The sequence below is a fragment of the Thalassophryne amazonica genome, chromosome 14 (assembly GCF_902500255.1).
Source record: "Thalassophryne amazonica chromosome 14, fThaAma1.1, whole genome shotgun sequence".
In the NCBI taxonomy this organism is placed as follows: Eukaryota; Metazoa; Chordata; class Actinopteri; order Batrachoidiformes; family Batrachoididae; genus Thalassophryne; species Thalassophryne amazonica.
The window spans coordinates 23,468,928-23,484,219 of NC_047116.1; positions in this window are offsets into that span (position 1 = coordinate 23,468,928).

Below are 15,292 nucleotides of genomic sequence, written 5' to 3' on the forward strand. Positions count from 1 at the left end.
TTGAGGTTCCAGCAACATTGTATAGCACACAGTAGATGGTTACTTTCCAATGATTGGGAAGGACCAGCTGTCTACATGGGTATTTGCTATCAAAGATCCACAGTGACTCTGTTGTGTGGTGGCTACACCAATGGACAACACCAACATATGCTCTCAGACTCAGCTAGCCTTCTCATTAAAAATTCTAGTTTGCACTCTCAAGTCATGTATGTTGGGTGCACTGAGCAGAATACCACGTGAACCACCATTCTGTCCTGTGTTGCCGGGAGGCAGGGCGCAAACCCAGGGAACACAGACACCACCTCATGTGGGAGTAGACTAACCTTGTGAAAGTGAGACGTAGGACGTAGACCCCATCTCCAAACAACAGACATGCATCCAAAACCTCACAGAGAGAGCACACACTGGGATAAGAGCTGGTACACCCCTCTGCACCACCACAACCCTCAAGGCCAAGGCCCCATCATCCCATTCTGGGAATTCACCAGGTAAGAGCAGATGCACCAAACATCACCCCAGTAAAGTCCACACTACCACTGGGAGCCTCTGCCCAGAGTAGCACCTAAAGACTGTGCATAGACACCCCCAGATATATACCTGGAGATTCTCGGTCAGGACCAAGGGCTACCACAGTCCCACCCCTTCAACCACTAACCAGATCTCCCCGATCTACAACCTGTGAAGGAGGAAAGCATCACGATTACTACGACAGATTCCTGGCAAAGGTTAATGTTAGGGAGTGAAACGATCAATCCTTTGTTGACCTTATCTCCAGCTTCCAGGAGGCAAAAGAGAATGGAATGCTACTCAGCTACAGGCTATCTCCAGCCGTGGATAACAATAGCTGGGTTCAACAGGATAATGCAGTTGAAGTATCTTGTCCAGTGACACAAAAAGCAGCAGAAAGGTGTCAAGCATTTCCAATGTCGGAATGAGGCTCTACCATTGATCTGTATATATAAAACACTGGATAGCTCATTGGCTCACACACTCCATACAAACCTCTGAAGCAAACGGGCGGCCGGCTTACCACTCACAAGTTATGTGGACCGTACGTAGATGGCTTATTAGAACGTCAACAATTCTGAGTAATAACCGAGCTGATTCTCTCATTTCCTTCTTTTTCTTCTCCAGTTAATGTAACCTTCATCCCCCTAATCTATGCCTGCCATGATTAGCTATTTGATTTATTTCCTTTCTTTCTTTTAGTACTTTGACACTTTCTCCCCTTCTGTTCTCAATTACTCAGATCTCACTGGGACAAATACTCAATCCAAGAAATTATTAAATTCTTTAATCAAAGTTTATATATGTTTTGTGTAATCATCAGTAAGATTATATATATATATATATATATATATATATATATATATACTGGATGGATAACAAAAGTCATGATGGATAACAGCAATAGTGGATTTTTTAATAGCCTTTTTAATAGCTTCAGCCTAATATTAGCAATAAAGCTCAAACCAACAATGCCTAAAACTCCAAAACTATGCAGAAGTAGACTTAATAAATGTCTTAAAATGGTTTGTCAAACACAAAACTCAACATATGGCTACACCCAAACCACTTATTATTATTATTATTATTATTATTATTATTATTATTATTATTATCTTTGCCTATATTCTGGAATAAGAGATAGAACTCTTCAAATTATTGTTCATTACTTTCCATTTCAGTCACACTCAGGTGAAATGTTCATCCACAGCCTTTGAAATAACGATTTGTACAGTTTATAGCTGCACATGAAGGCTTTTTTTTTTTTTTTTTTGGCAAAATCACAAAGAATAAAGTTGCGTGCACCTGGTTAAAAATCAACAGAACAAACTGGACATATGAGCGGTAATATGGCGGCCGATTTGCTTCAATAATATTGTCCAGTGATCTATCCAGTGTTATTTACAGATCAGTGAGCTCTACATCTGATGTCTCTCGTGCAAATGACGTTATCTTAAATTGTCTAGAGTTAGGGCTAGGATAATGGTTCGGGTTTCATTTTCCTCAAATGCCTAACAAGTTTGGAAATTTGAACAAAGCACTTCTGCTTACGAACAGCAGCTTTGCACTTCCAGAAGTCTTGTGTATTCTCAGAATTCAGTGTGGCCTGGGTCCAATCCCAGAATACTTCACATTCATTTACTTATTAACTTGCTGTTTCCCAGTTTATGGGCTACATCCTTCCAAGACTTCCAAGAATTTGTTGACGTCATCCGTCACAGTGGCGCAACTATGCTATGCTGTCCCATTTCCAAGGCCACTTGGAATGTGGCCAATGAAAACAAAGGATACAGCAGGTATATGCTTTCATGGCCCAAATAACCCCAGGTGTCTTGGGGAAGGGTCCCCCAAGATAAAATGGTTGATTAAAAAGGACCAGTTTTGGGTTCCATATATCCAATTTTAAAGAAGTAATGAAAAATGAGTACTAAACTGAGGGTTACATCTAATATGCTAGCTTGTCGCGTGCATCAGTCAAGATTGCTAGGCAATGGGGGTAGGGGCCATAGGCTGGGATAAGCGGACACAATTTCAAAATGCACCATGGGCAGGGTTGGGTAGGATTACTTTGAAATGTAATCCAAAAGTAATCAAATTACAAGTAATCCAAATATATGTACATACATACATGTAATCCACATGTATTCTTTCAAGGTAATCCTACCCAACCCTGCCCATGGGGTTGATCCTCTCAGTTCATAACAGCTGGTCTGGCCTCTGCAGTCTTGGAAGACCAGATCTTCTTCATATTACTGCCTTCCATTTCCTGCTTCCTACTTCCTGTTTCCTGATTTTGGTACACTTTGGGGTGGTGAGGGGGAGGGGCATTCCAACATATCTCCTAAGATATTGTATCCAACTGCCACTAGGGGGCAGTAATCCTTTGGAATGAATGATCTGTAAAGGTGACATTACATTAAAATTTCTCCAAACCCTTTTCTTGTAAAACTATACTTTTTAGTTACATTTATTGGGCTTCATATTTCAAAAGCATTTTATTGCCGGTTTAATTTGGGCTGCGTGTCGCTCTGCTCGCACTGTATGTAAGACACAGATACGTTTCTGTGCATGGTCTCCATGCTGTATTGTCAAAAAGAGTTTGATCTGGCTTGAAACAAAATACAGTAACTTTGCTTTTAAGGATCATCAAGATTAATTGGAGCACCATCTAGAAAACCACTAAAATGATGATAAAATATTGTCGAAGCTGAAAGGAATCTGCAAAGCATTAAGCGTCTTTGCTCAGAGAAGCAGATGAAAGGCGCTGCCCTCGTATTAAAAGAATTGCCGGCGAGGTGAAGGATTCTCCTCCAGAGAAATCAAATGCAGTCCTTCCCCGCTGCTGCACTGACAGTAACTCACCGTGCTGTCGATCCATTTAAATCAAATTACTCTGATGTTTCGAAAGGCCCGTTTTGAAACGCCAATGACATAAGTCTGAGAGACTGCCGGTCTCACGTTAGCAAAGCTGGTTCCAATCAGATCAGCAACAATATTTCATTGTCTTTGGAGCGCTGTGTGACCGTGAGGTTAGAGAATCGTTGGCGACGTCGCCTCAACATCCTACACCCAAGCAAAAAAAAAAAAATAAATAAGCATCAACTCAGAACTGATCCGTTGGCCATCTTAGTTAGCTTAGCATGTATAAATCTGACGGGATTGATGTTGTTTTTGTTTTATACGCCGCCAAAACACAACGTAAGTCACCCTAAAGCATTATAGGCAACGAGATTTGTCAGACAGAATATTTTAAACTGTAACACGTTTTTTAATAGCCTTTACACTCTACCTGAACCATCTGCTGTTTTTAATAGTTTTGAGCCAGTTACTCTGACACTTCTCACTGAGGTTGTCCAGAGCATTAAACCTAGTTACTGCTCATTGGACACTATTCCAGGAAAGGTTTTTAAAGAGGTTTTTAACACTGTGGGTCTGAGCTTGCTCTCTTTTATCAATAGCTGCCTCAGCTCTGGGACAGTTCCAGCCCATTTTAAACATGCTGTAGTTAGGCCTCTTCTTAAAATGTCCAACCTAGATCTCTCATTTTAGACCAGTATCAAACTTATCGTTTTTATCTAAGGTTGTAGAAAAAGTTGTTTTTAATCAGTTGCAATCATTTTTAGAGCACAACTCTGTTTTAGATAAATTTCAGTCAGGTTTTAGATCTCGACATAGCACTGATTCACCTCATTTAAAAGTATAAAATGACATTCTTTTATCCTTGGACTCTAAAAAACCTGTGCTGCTGGTGATGTTGGATCTAACAGCTGCGTTTGATACTGTGGACCACTCAATCCTTCTCACACATCTGTCCCAGCAGGTTGGCCTCCGGGGGACTGTCCTGGAGTGGTTTCAGTCTTATTTGACCAACAGGACTTTCAGGGTGATGGTTAATGACCTCTCCTCCTCCACAGTTCCTCTGACCACTGGTGTGCCCCAGGGCAGTATCCTTGGACCGCTCTTGTTCTCTTTGTACATGCTTCCACTGAGTTCAGTCATCACTAAATACAATCTTCAGTTTAATTTTTATGCTGATGACCTTCAGATTTATATGCCAGTTGTGCCTTATAACACAAGTGCTTTGGACTCCATACATAACTCTTTTAAGGATATTAAGGACTGGCTGGCTCAGAATTTTCTGCACCTTAATGAGGCCAAAACAGAGTGTATTCTGTTTGGAGCTAAAACTGACTCTGACCCAGATCTTGGCTCACTGGCTCCTTATCGTAGGGCTGTGGTAAGGAACCTTGGTGTGCTGTTTGACGACTGTTTAAAATTTGAGAAACAAATTGACAGTGTGGTAAGAGCCAGTTTTTTCCAGCTGAGACTCTTGGCAAAAGTCAAACCCTTTCTAAGCCAAAAGGACCTTGAAAAGGCTATGCATGCTTTTATCAGATCCCAGATTGACTATTGCAAAGCACTTTGTGTTGGTATCACTCTAGGCTCCCTAAACCAACTCCAACTGGTCCAGAATGCTGCTGCTCGCCTGTTGACCAACACCAGGAAGCACAGCCACATCACTCCTGTACTTTACTCCCTGCACTGGCTTCCAGTCCATTTTAGAGTTTGTTTGTTTGTTTGTTTTTAAAGCTGTAAATAGCATTGCACCTTCTTATTTACGTGACCTGTTAAAAACACACAGCCCTGTCAGAGCACTTCGGTCTGCTGACCAAAACTTTCTGGAGGTTCCCAGGTCCAGGTTCAAACAATGGGGTGACGTTCTTTTGCAGTAGCAGGTCCTAAGTTGTGGAATGCATTACCTCCTGAACTGAGGTCCATTAATAGTTTGCCTCTGTTTAAAGCTAAGTTAAAAATGTACTTGTTCAGGACAGCTTTTTGCACATAATTGCTTTGACACTTTTTTGTTTATTTTTATTCTATTTGGATGCTCTTATTATGCTTTTATGTGTATTTTTTGTACTGTTATTTATATTTTTTCTTTATTTGGTGCTATTGGAAAGCACTTTGGTTCAGTGAAAACTGTTGTAAAGTGCTATAGAAATAAAACTTGATTGATTGATTGAGATTTCAAAATGTACTCAGAGTCCCAGAGAAACACAGTCTGTGTGGATGTGTATTTGCAAGAATGATTTCTTGTCCACAGTGGCGGCTCCAGGTTTTTTTTTTTCTGGTTGGGGCTTGAAGAAGCCATAATTCATTATGATCCATTCACACTCTGTCGATAAGTCCGGCATTTGCCAACATAGAGTGAAAAGTTGCTTACCGTTGACCAACACTGAGATCCGCCAGACTCCGCAGGAGCTACATCGATGTCAGTCAGGCAATGGTCTTGGAAAAATTTTGAATAAAATCTTCAACGCTCATGCTAAAACACCAGTAAAAGCTGAGCTGTGCTTCAGCCATATCACTTCCACCAGTTAGAGGTGGGCGATACCGGGAATTTTGGTATTGATCCGATATCAAGCAAATACAGGCCCAGTATCGCCGATATCGATACTGATACCAATACCAATACCAATACTTTTTCATATTTAAGCTTCATAGATCCAAAGGATCCAAAAGACCTAAGATAGAATTTCGCCAAACATTGTACATGACAACAAAATACTTTATTATCACAATCAACATTTTTGTTTAAAAAATATCAACACAACTTAAAACAAAATCTCCTGAGGTAGTGGGCTGACAAACCACAATACAAGGGTGCGCTGCTCCATGTTGTGTGACACAGAGCAGCGCTGCTCTTACAGACAGAGACAGTAGATTTTGATGAATCTGCGTGCGTAGCAGTCAGTGCGTGCGGGAAAGAAAAAAAAGCTTGAGTATCGATCTTTTTACACGAGGATCGTTCAGTATGAATACCAGCGTTGGTATCGATATTAGGATTGAGCCGCCCACCTCTACAGCCAGTACACCGTTACTGTTCTGTTGCAGTCTTCCAGCCTTTGCTGGCCAACATCATAGGCTCGACTGGATGCACCACCTCCCCTGGAACCCTTGGGCATAAAGCAAAATAAAGAAATATGAAGAAATGTTAAGGAAAATATAGAACCTGTCCAGATGATGCACCAGTAGCAAGTTACGACGAGTTTATATAGGCTACGTCACATGACGTCTCAAATGTTGAGTCGACAATCACCTCCTCCAAGCTACGCTGATGCTCCACGGAGTGTGCTACAAATGCGCCACCCTCAGATGTGGGAAACTAAACTACATCTCGTGTTAATCAGTGGACCGTCGCCAAACGTCAAGCTTCGCCAGTACTACAGTGCCCTCTGCTGGGCTATGTCACCTGCACTGGAGTGCACCTTTGCTGGTGTTTCATAGAGAATTTTGTGAATCTCCTACGTCCGCCACCATCAGCCGCTTCCCGTCATAGTATGAATGGGCACTTAACAGGAAGGGCAGCAACAGAATTGACTGGTACATGTGCAAATTTGCATCCTAAAGTAAATACCAAGTGAGTGCCACATCAGGTCAGGTCCGGAAGCATATGCTGTTCCCGTGGGTTACCACCAAGCAACAACACGTGGATGTTAACCAGTAGGTGTCTTAGTAATACCCAGTGTCTTTAGTGCTCTGTCTATGTCTTTAGGTCTTTTTGAAGGATCCTTGGGACCCAGAATGACTTTGTGTCAAACAAGCGATTCCTTTGGGAAATGGAGATGAGGAGTATATGTCATGGTCTGGCCCTTTTGGGGCCAGCTGTTATGATTCTGGACCTTTTTCTGAGTTCTGAGCATCTGTGTCATGTCTTATTGTCATTGTCACGTTATGATTGGTTTTGCTTCTTTTAGTCTCTGCCACGTATTTAATTTTGCTTTATTGTTTATTATTTGCTTTCACTCTTGGTCCCTTAGTTGCTTTAGTCTTAGTTTCATTCTGTTTATCACATTTATTATATTATGTTTTAGTCACACGGTTTTGTTATTATTTATCTTCAGTGTTTCTTCTCTGATCATGTTCCATTTGTTTGTTATTACATTTTCTATGATTGTGTCTGTGATTTTGTTTCATTAATTGCTTAATTCTGTAGTCATCGGGTTTGCTTATTCTCTGTTTATCAGTAGTTTATTCTGGCTCATTTCATTTGTGATTTCAGTTATGCTTTAATGTCGGGTTTTGTTTTCAGTTCTCATGTTCATGCTCTGTCCTGGTCCTGATTATAGTTGTATTTGATTCTGTCCATGGTTCCTGTTTTTGCCACATCTTGTCCCTGCACCAGCTCTTGTGTCTTTGTCTCTCACTATGACTCTTGCTCTGTTTTCATCCACCTACACCACCAGTTATTTAAGCCCTCAGTCTCACAGCTCACTGCCAGATCGTTGTCTTTGTACACTTTCCAGCCCGGTTCCTCGCTTGGTTTTTTGCTTGCCTGTATTTTGACTCTGCCTCATTTTTTGACCTTGACTTTGATAGCCCATACACTATGTTTTTTGATTTGTACCTGTTTATTGTACCACGTCTCAGCCTCTTGCCTTCTTGCTGCCTTTGCCTCGCTGCTGGACCTCCTGTGTACTGAACCCCTGCCTGTTATTAGACCATCTGAACTTTATCAGTCTAGTGAGCTTGCATTTGTGTCCATCTGGTTTGTGCCACGCCTGATAGAGCCAGGCCTGATAGTATAACTTACACTGTGAAACAACATTTAGGCCATGTGGTGTATTTCTTTGGGCCTTGCTAAAAATCTTAACAATTACTTACAGGCAGAACAATAGAAATTACAAACACGAATAGAAGCTGCTCCCCTTTAGGTGGCACTATTTTCTTTCATTCTGTCTGAATGTTGCACTGTCATCCTCCCATTTTTCAATTTCACCTAGTTTTGGTTACCGGACAAAGTTGTTTGACAAGGAAATGGACCATTTTTACCTGCGGCCATCAAATATGACCATCGGGTATTGTGAAGGCTTTGCTTCCGTCCGTCCATCCGTCTGTCCATCTGTTTGTGCTCGGCGTAAGTCCAGTCCCACTGCCAGAATTTTGAAATTCACAGGGAACATTCTTGGGACACAGACCTTGGACAAGTTCAAAGATGGCTAACCTTGATGTATTTTAAGAGGTTAAAAAGTCACTTTCTGTTTCAATATGATCCGTTTTGTTTTTGAGTGACACGGGCGACAGCCAATCAGAGAGCTGCACTGTGACATCAGTCGCTGGTCTCTTCAAACCCGCTTCATTTTGTGTGTTTATGTACATGTTTCTCATATATTATGTAAAAGCTAGCGAGAAATAAACGCTTCTAAAACTGAAAACGCTGTTTTTTTTGTAACCTGAAAACATCTCTGGAGTCATTTCCAAGACACTTTGCGGACCTTAGCTTGCACGCTAACTTTTGCTAAAGCAATGCTAACTTTACACTCACTCATCTTCAACCACTTAGTCCAAGCACAAGGCGGGGTACACAGTGGACAGGACGCTACTCTTCCTGTGGAGTTAAATTTGTCTCAATAAATGCAAATGCACAGATAGTGATCTACAAATATTCCTTGATTTGGACAACATGGACGATTGATGATCTGATTTGAAAATAGGATTTTAATAATTAATTAAACACCTGCAAATTATAAAGCACACAATACTCATATGGCCAAGGATATTTTAGCATTGTGTGACACACAGAAATGTGTGATGACATTTTTGGATTGTTTCTTTGAAAATTGTGAAAGGGAGTAAGGTTTTGTGAGAAATTTAGTTTTAGTGTAGTTCCACATTTTGCCAGCAGGGGGACAGCCTCCCGGTGAGACGGTTCAGTGCATTCAAAAGGGCCCGTCTTCAGAACGGCGGAAGGGAGAGAAGGAGACACACTTTCTCTGCTTATCTCATTATTTTCCTGTTATTTACAGGTTAGTATATGTCACTAAGCACACCTTTTGTGGTTAAAATAAAGCAGGATCCTAACGTGCTACACCAGGAAATGTATTTTGTTTGTTTAAGAGTCCGTGTTGGTCGTGATGCTAATTAGCATTAGCTTAGCTCATGTGAGTAATGGAAGACACTAAAAGTCCGCCATAGTTGATTCTTAAACTCCCTTTATCTATTGGTTAACTGTAAAAGGCTCCTGTACATCCCTTACAACAGTCAAAAGTCGTGAGAAGCTGTTATTCACGTGTGTTTATAGAGGGTTTTCAATCACATGACCGATTTGCTGCAGGACAGGTGTCGTCTCCATTCTGGATTACAAGGAGGCTGGCTAGAAAAATGGAGAGAATGTACAGTTATTACGATGCTTTAAATCCTCGAGATAAAGCTATTTATCGTGATAGATGTGTAGCAGTTGGTTCAGTGGATCCGTATCTTATACCAGATAGTGAATTTAGTGGTGATGTAACGAACTGGCCGACAGTGTCACACTGCGATATTGTGAACTAGGAAGCTGCCGACCAGGTCAGCCTCGCCGGCCTCCTGCAGAGCATCACAGTGGAGCTCTGAAAGCGGAGGTCGTCTTGAGGTCCTGCGCGATATCTCTCACCAGGCGCTGGAAGGGCAGCTTGCAGATCAGCAGCTCGGTGCTCGAGGACCACAATGTAAATATGCTTCCGTATTGGAAGCATTCTTGTGTCATCCTCGGCAGTATTTTTATGTATTCTTACATAATTTTATTGCCGAATAAAATAAAATTCTGGGAGCAGTGGATTTCTGGTAGTGGCGGATCTCTCTCAGCGCCATGGTGCCGTGAGGCTTCTTCACACCGACGTTGAAGCTTCTGCAATTGTTCGCCAAATGCACGTGTATCACAGCGGCCACCGCGTCGTAATCCAGAATGGCCGCGGGACACAAAATGACATGACCGATTCGTCACATGAAAACCCTCTATACCGGTTAAAAAAGAACGCTAACTCCGCTAGCTGAACCGTTTTTCCATTGGATTCCTCTTTAATTAAGTTAACATAATGCTAAGGGAGGATTAGCATCCTCTTTGCCAGGTTAACTGGAAGTCTACAAAGTGCTTACATGCAGCATTTAAGTTTGCCCAGAAATGCATATATTTTATTGAGCCTGTGTCATGGGAAAAGAAGACAGGACTGTTTTATTTATAGTTTTGGACCACATTGGTATGCATTTTCATTTGTTTTCAAATTAATTCGCACATGTTTTGGCAAGTGGATAATTTTGTATTTTTTTAAGGCAAATATGTTACAACAAGTAGCTGGAATGCAGTTGATTGTATAAAGAAAATAAAGAACGGCAGAAGCGAGGGAAGGAGACACACTTTCTCTGCTTGTCTCATTATTTTCCTGTTATTTACAGGACAATTAATCTGGCAACAGCCCTCTCGTACGGGGTCTGTTACAGATTCTTGGTGGCCCGTATGGGGATTGGCTCTTCATATTTATACTCAACAAAAATATAAACGCAACACTTTTGGTTTTGCTCCCATTTTGTATGAGATTAACTCAACGATCTAAAACTTTTTCCACATACACAATATCACCATTTCCCTCAAATACTGTGCACAAACCAGTCTAAATCTGTGATAGTGAGCACTTCTCCTTTGCTGAGATAATCCATCCCACCTCACAGGTGTGCCATATCAAGATGCTGATTAGACACCATGATTAGTGCACAGGTGTGCCTTAGACTGCCCACAATAAAAGGCCACTCTGAAAGGTGCAGTTTTGTTTTATTGGGGGGGGATACCAGTCAGTATCTGGTGTGACCACCATTTGCCTCATGCAGTGCAACACATCTCCTTCGCATCATCCGTGAAGAGAACACCTCTCCAAAGTGCCAAACAGCAGCGAATGTGAGCATTTGCCCACTCAAATCGGTTACGACGACGAACTGGAGTCAGGTCGAGACCCCGATGAGGACGACGAGCATGCAGATGAGCTTCCCTGAGACAGTTTCTGACAGTTTGTGCAGAAATTCTTTGGTTATGCAAACCGATTGTTCCAGCAGCTGTCCGAGTGGCTGGTCTCAGACGATCTTGGAGGTGAACATGCTGGATGTGGAGGTCCTGGGCTGGTGTGGTTACACATGGTCTGCGGTTGTGAGGCTGGTTGGATGTACTGCCAAATTCTCTGAAACGCCTTTGGAGACGGCTTATGGTAGAGACATGAACATTCAATACACGCGCAACAGTTCCGGTTGACATTCCTGCTGTCAGCATGCCAATTGCACGCTCCCTCAAATCTTGCGACATCTGTGATGAGAGGAGGAACTGTCGGCACGATGTCTGATGGGAGACGGTGAGCTGGTGGCATGATCCAGGGGAGTTGTGACCCACTACGAGCAAACGGGTGGCTGAGAGGGACCAGTGTTCGGAGGACTGGAGAATCATTGCCATGGCGGACGGTGAACGTAAGAGCCTGGTGTGGGACATTAGGAAAGGCCTGTTTTCTCTCTCTGCAAGCAATCTTCTTCAGGTAGCGGTTGAAATTGGACCCATCACAGGCAAAGATTCAGCAGAGCTGTCGAGTGAAGACGCCGAGGGGTGTTTCGAGTACATCCACGCCTATATGTGCAGTAAGGAGCTTCTAGAGGCTGAGGACAGTGGGATGGGAAAATGATTGTACCTGAAGGATGTTGTTGATGGTTTTTTGAAGGCCCAAAATAGTGTTACAATGACTACTGATGCTGGTGACAGTACAGATAGCACCACAGTGATTACACCACCCCCAGGTGCAGCCAGTGTAAACCTGACTGCCCCAGATAACCCGCAGTTAGTTACTTTGACAACGGGTGATGTTACCTTGGACCACGATGATGCTTTACCAGACGATGTACAAAAAATGATCTCTGAGTATGAAGAATTAGGAAGGAGGCTACGTGCCTATGCAAGCATTCCTACCTCACCAGTAAATACACAGCCCAGGTTAACACAGCTTACTCTTGTTGAGCAGCGCCCTCAGCCAGACACTGTTATACAGCCCAAACCTGAACAAGTAGTGACCCTGAAGAACCTTCCCTACATTCAGCGTCATGAGTTTAAAGTTCATGGGGGCCAAATTGGGGATCAGTCATCAAGGGGTTCCTCCAATCACACTTAGGGGAGAGAAATAGCACAGAACTATTTCAAGAGCTAATGTGCGCAAAGCAGAATGAGCATGAAACACCCCAACAATTTCTCTATCGCGCCATTGGTCTAAAGCAACAACTCTTTTTTTGGTTTGAAACAGTCAGGCAGTGGAATCAAATATAGCCAAGACACAGTACAGGATGTGTTCTTGCACACAGTGTATCAGGGAATTGGACACAAACACAATGACATTCGCAGAGAACTGAAACCCCAACTCTCAAACCGTACAGTTACTGATGAAACAATTCTGAAGCATGTCATGAGAGTAACGAATGATGAGAGTGAGCGGCAGCGTAGGCTAGGGTCAGCTCAGTGCCCAAAGCATACTATCGCACATGGTGCACAAGTTGAAGGAAGTAAAGACTGTAAAGCAGCCAACCATGGGGAGATGTTTGAACAGAAAGCTAAGACAGACACAGTACAGCAGCTTTCAGAGAAAATAGATGTTCTCACTAAGTTAGTCGACTCATTAACACGACAAGACACAGTACAGAAGGGACACGCATTTCGCTGTCCCGCTGACAGACCCAAAGTAACGAGAAAAGAGAAAATCTATGGTTACCCAAAGTGTGTGCAGGACGGCGTAAGAGATTGCAAACACTGCTTTTTGTGTGGTGAGCGAGGCCACAGAGCTGTAGGTTGTCAAAAACGTCCGAAACAGCAGGGAAACGAGAACCGGTTGCTGTAGGGGGACAAACAGTAACCGATGCCCTTTCCAAGTCCCACCAAGCAGAAGCGCAAGCTATATTAAGCAGTGGCCGTACCACTAGTGAGACTAACAGGCTGGGACAGCCTATGAAACGACTAATGGCAACAAAAGATGCGGACATGAGAAAACTGCTGCCAACTTGTTGCGTAATGTCACACCAACTACCAACGATCCTCTCACTAAACTGATAGGCAGGAAAGCTTTAGCTAAGTGTATCCTCAATGGCCTTTCAGTAAATGCTCTTGTGGACACTGGCGCTCAAGTCAGCATGATAGGCAGGTCCTGGAAAGATGAGTACCTACCTGACCTAAACATTCACCCACTGTCTGAACTTGACGAGCTCATAGGAGACAAAGAGAAGTTAGAAGTGTTTGCAGTTAATGGAGAACTTATTTCCTTTGATGGTTGGGTAGTCAATCAATCAATCAATTCAATCAATTTTATTTATATAGCGCCAAATCACAACAAACAGTTGCCCCAAGGCGCAACGATACGTCTTTGGGATGGTTATGAGTAATTTTTTCTCTAATAGTTAAAATTTTATTAGCAAAGAAAGTCATGAAGTCATTACTAGTTAAAGTTAAAGGAATACTCGGCTCAATAGAGCTCTGACTCTTTGTCAGCCTGGCTACAGTGCTGAAAAGAAACCTGGGGTTGTTCTTATTTTCTTCAATTAGTGATGAGTAGTAAGATGTCCTAGCTTTACGGAGGGCTTTTTTATAGAGCAACAGACTCTTTTTCCAGGCTAAGTGAAGATCTTCTAAATTAGTGAGATGCCATTTCCTCTCCAACTTACGGGTTATCTGCTTTAAGCTGCGAGTTTGTGAGTTATACCACGGAGTCAGGCACTTCTGATTTAAAGCTCTCTTTTTCAGAGGAGCTACAGCATCCAAAGTTGTCTTCAATGAGGATGTAAAACTATTGACGAGATACTCTATCTCACTTACAGAGTTTAGGTAGCTACTCTGCACTGTGTTGGTATATGGCATTAGGGAACATAAAGAAGGAAACATATCCTTAAACCTAGTTACAGTGCTTTCTGAAAGACTTCTACTGTAATGAAACTTATTCCCCACTGCTGGGTAGTCCATCAGAGTAAATGTAAATGTTATTAAGAAATGATCAGACAGAAGGGAGTTTTCAGGGAATACTGTTAAGTCTTCAATTTCCATACCATAAGTCAGAACAAGATCTAAGATATGATTAAAGTGGTGGGTGGACTCATTTACATTTTGAGCAAAGCCAATTGAGTCTAATAATAGATTAAATGCAGTGTTGAGGCTGTCATTCTCAGCATCTGTGTGGATGTTAAAATCGCCCACTATAATTATCTTATTTGAGCTAAGCACTAAGTCAGACAAAAGGTCTGAAAATTCACAGAGAAACTCACAGTAACGACCAGGACGACGATAGATAACAACAAATAAAACTGGTTTTTGGGACTTCCAATTTGGATGGACAAGACTAAGAGTCAAGCTTTCAAATGAATTAAAGCTCTGTCTGGGTTTTGATTAATTAATAAGCTGGAATGGAAGATTGCTGCTAATCCTCCGCCTCGGCCCGTGCTACGAGCGTTCTGGCAGTTAGTGTGACTCGGGGGTGTTGACTCATTTAAACTAACATATTCATCCTGCTGTAACCAGGTTTCTGTAAGGCAGAATAAATCAATATGTTGATCAATTATTATATCATTTACTAACAGGGACTTAGAAGAGAGAGACCTAATGTTTAATAGACCACATTTAACTGTTTTAGTCTGTGGTGCAGTTGAAGGTGCTATATTATTTTTTCTTTTTGAATTTTTATGCTTAAATAGATTTTTGCTGGTTATTGGTAGTCTGGGAGCAGGCACCGTCTCTACGGGGATGGGGTAATGAGGGGATGGCAGGGGGAGAGAAGCTGCAGAGAGGTGTGTAAGACTACAAGACTAGTCATAACTGTAAACTTACCAGGAAACGAGGACCCAAACTTATCAGTTAATGCACCTTTCCTTGTGAGTTCTGCACCTCTGGAAATGCCTCTCATAGGGTTTAATGTCATTGAAGTAGTGATACAAGGAAAGCCAGAAAGACTGGCGCCCACTTTAATTCAAC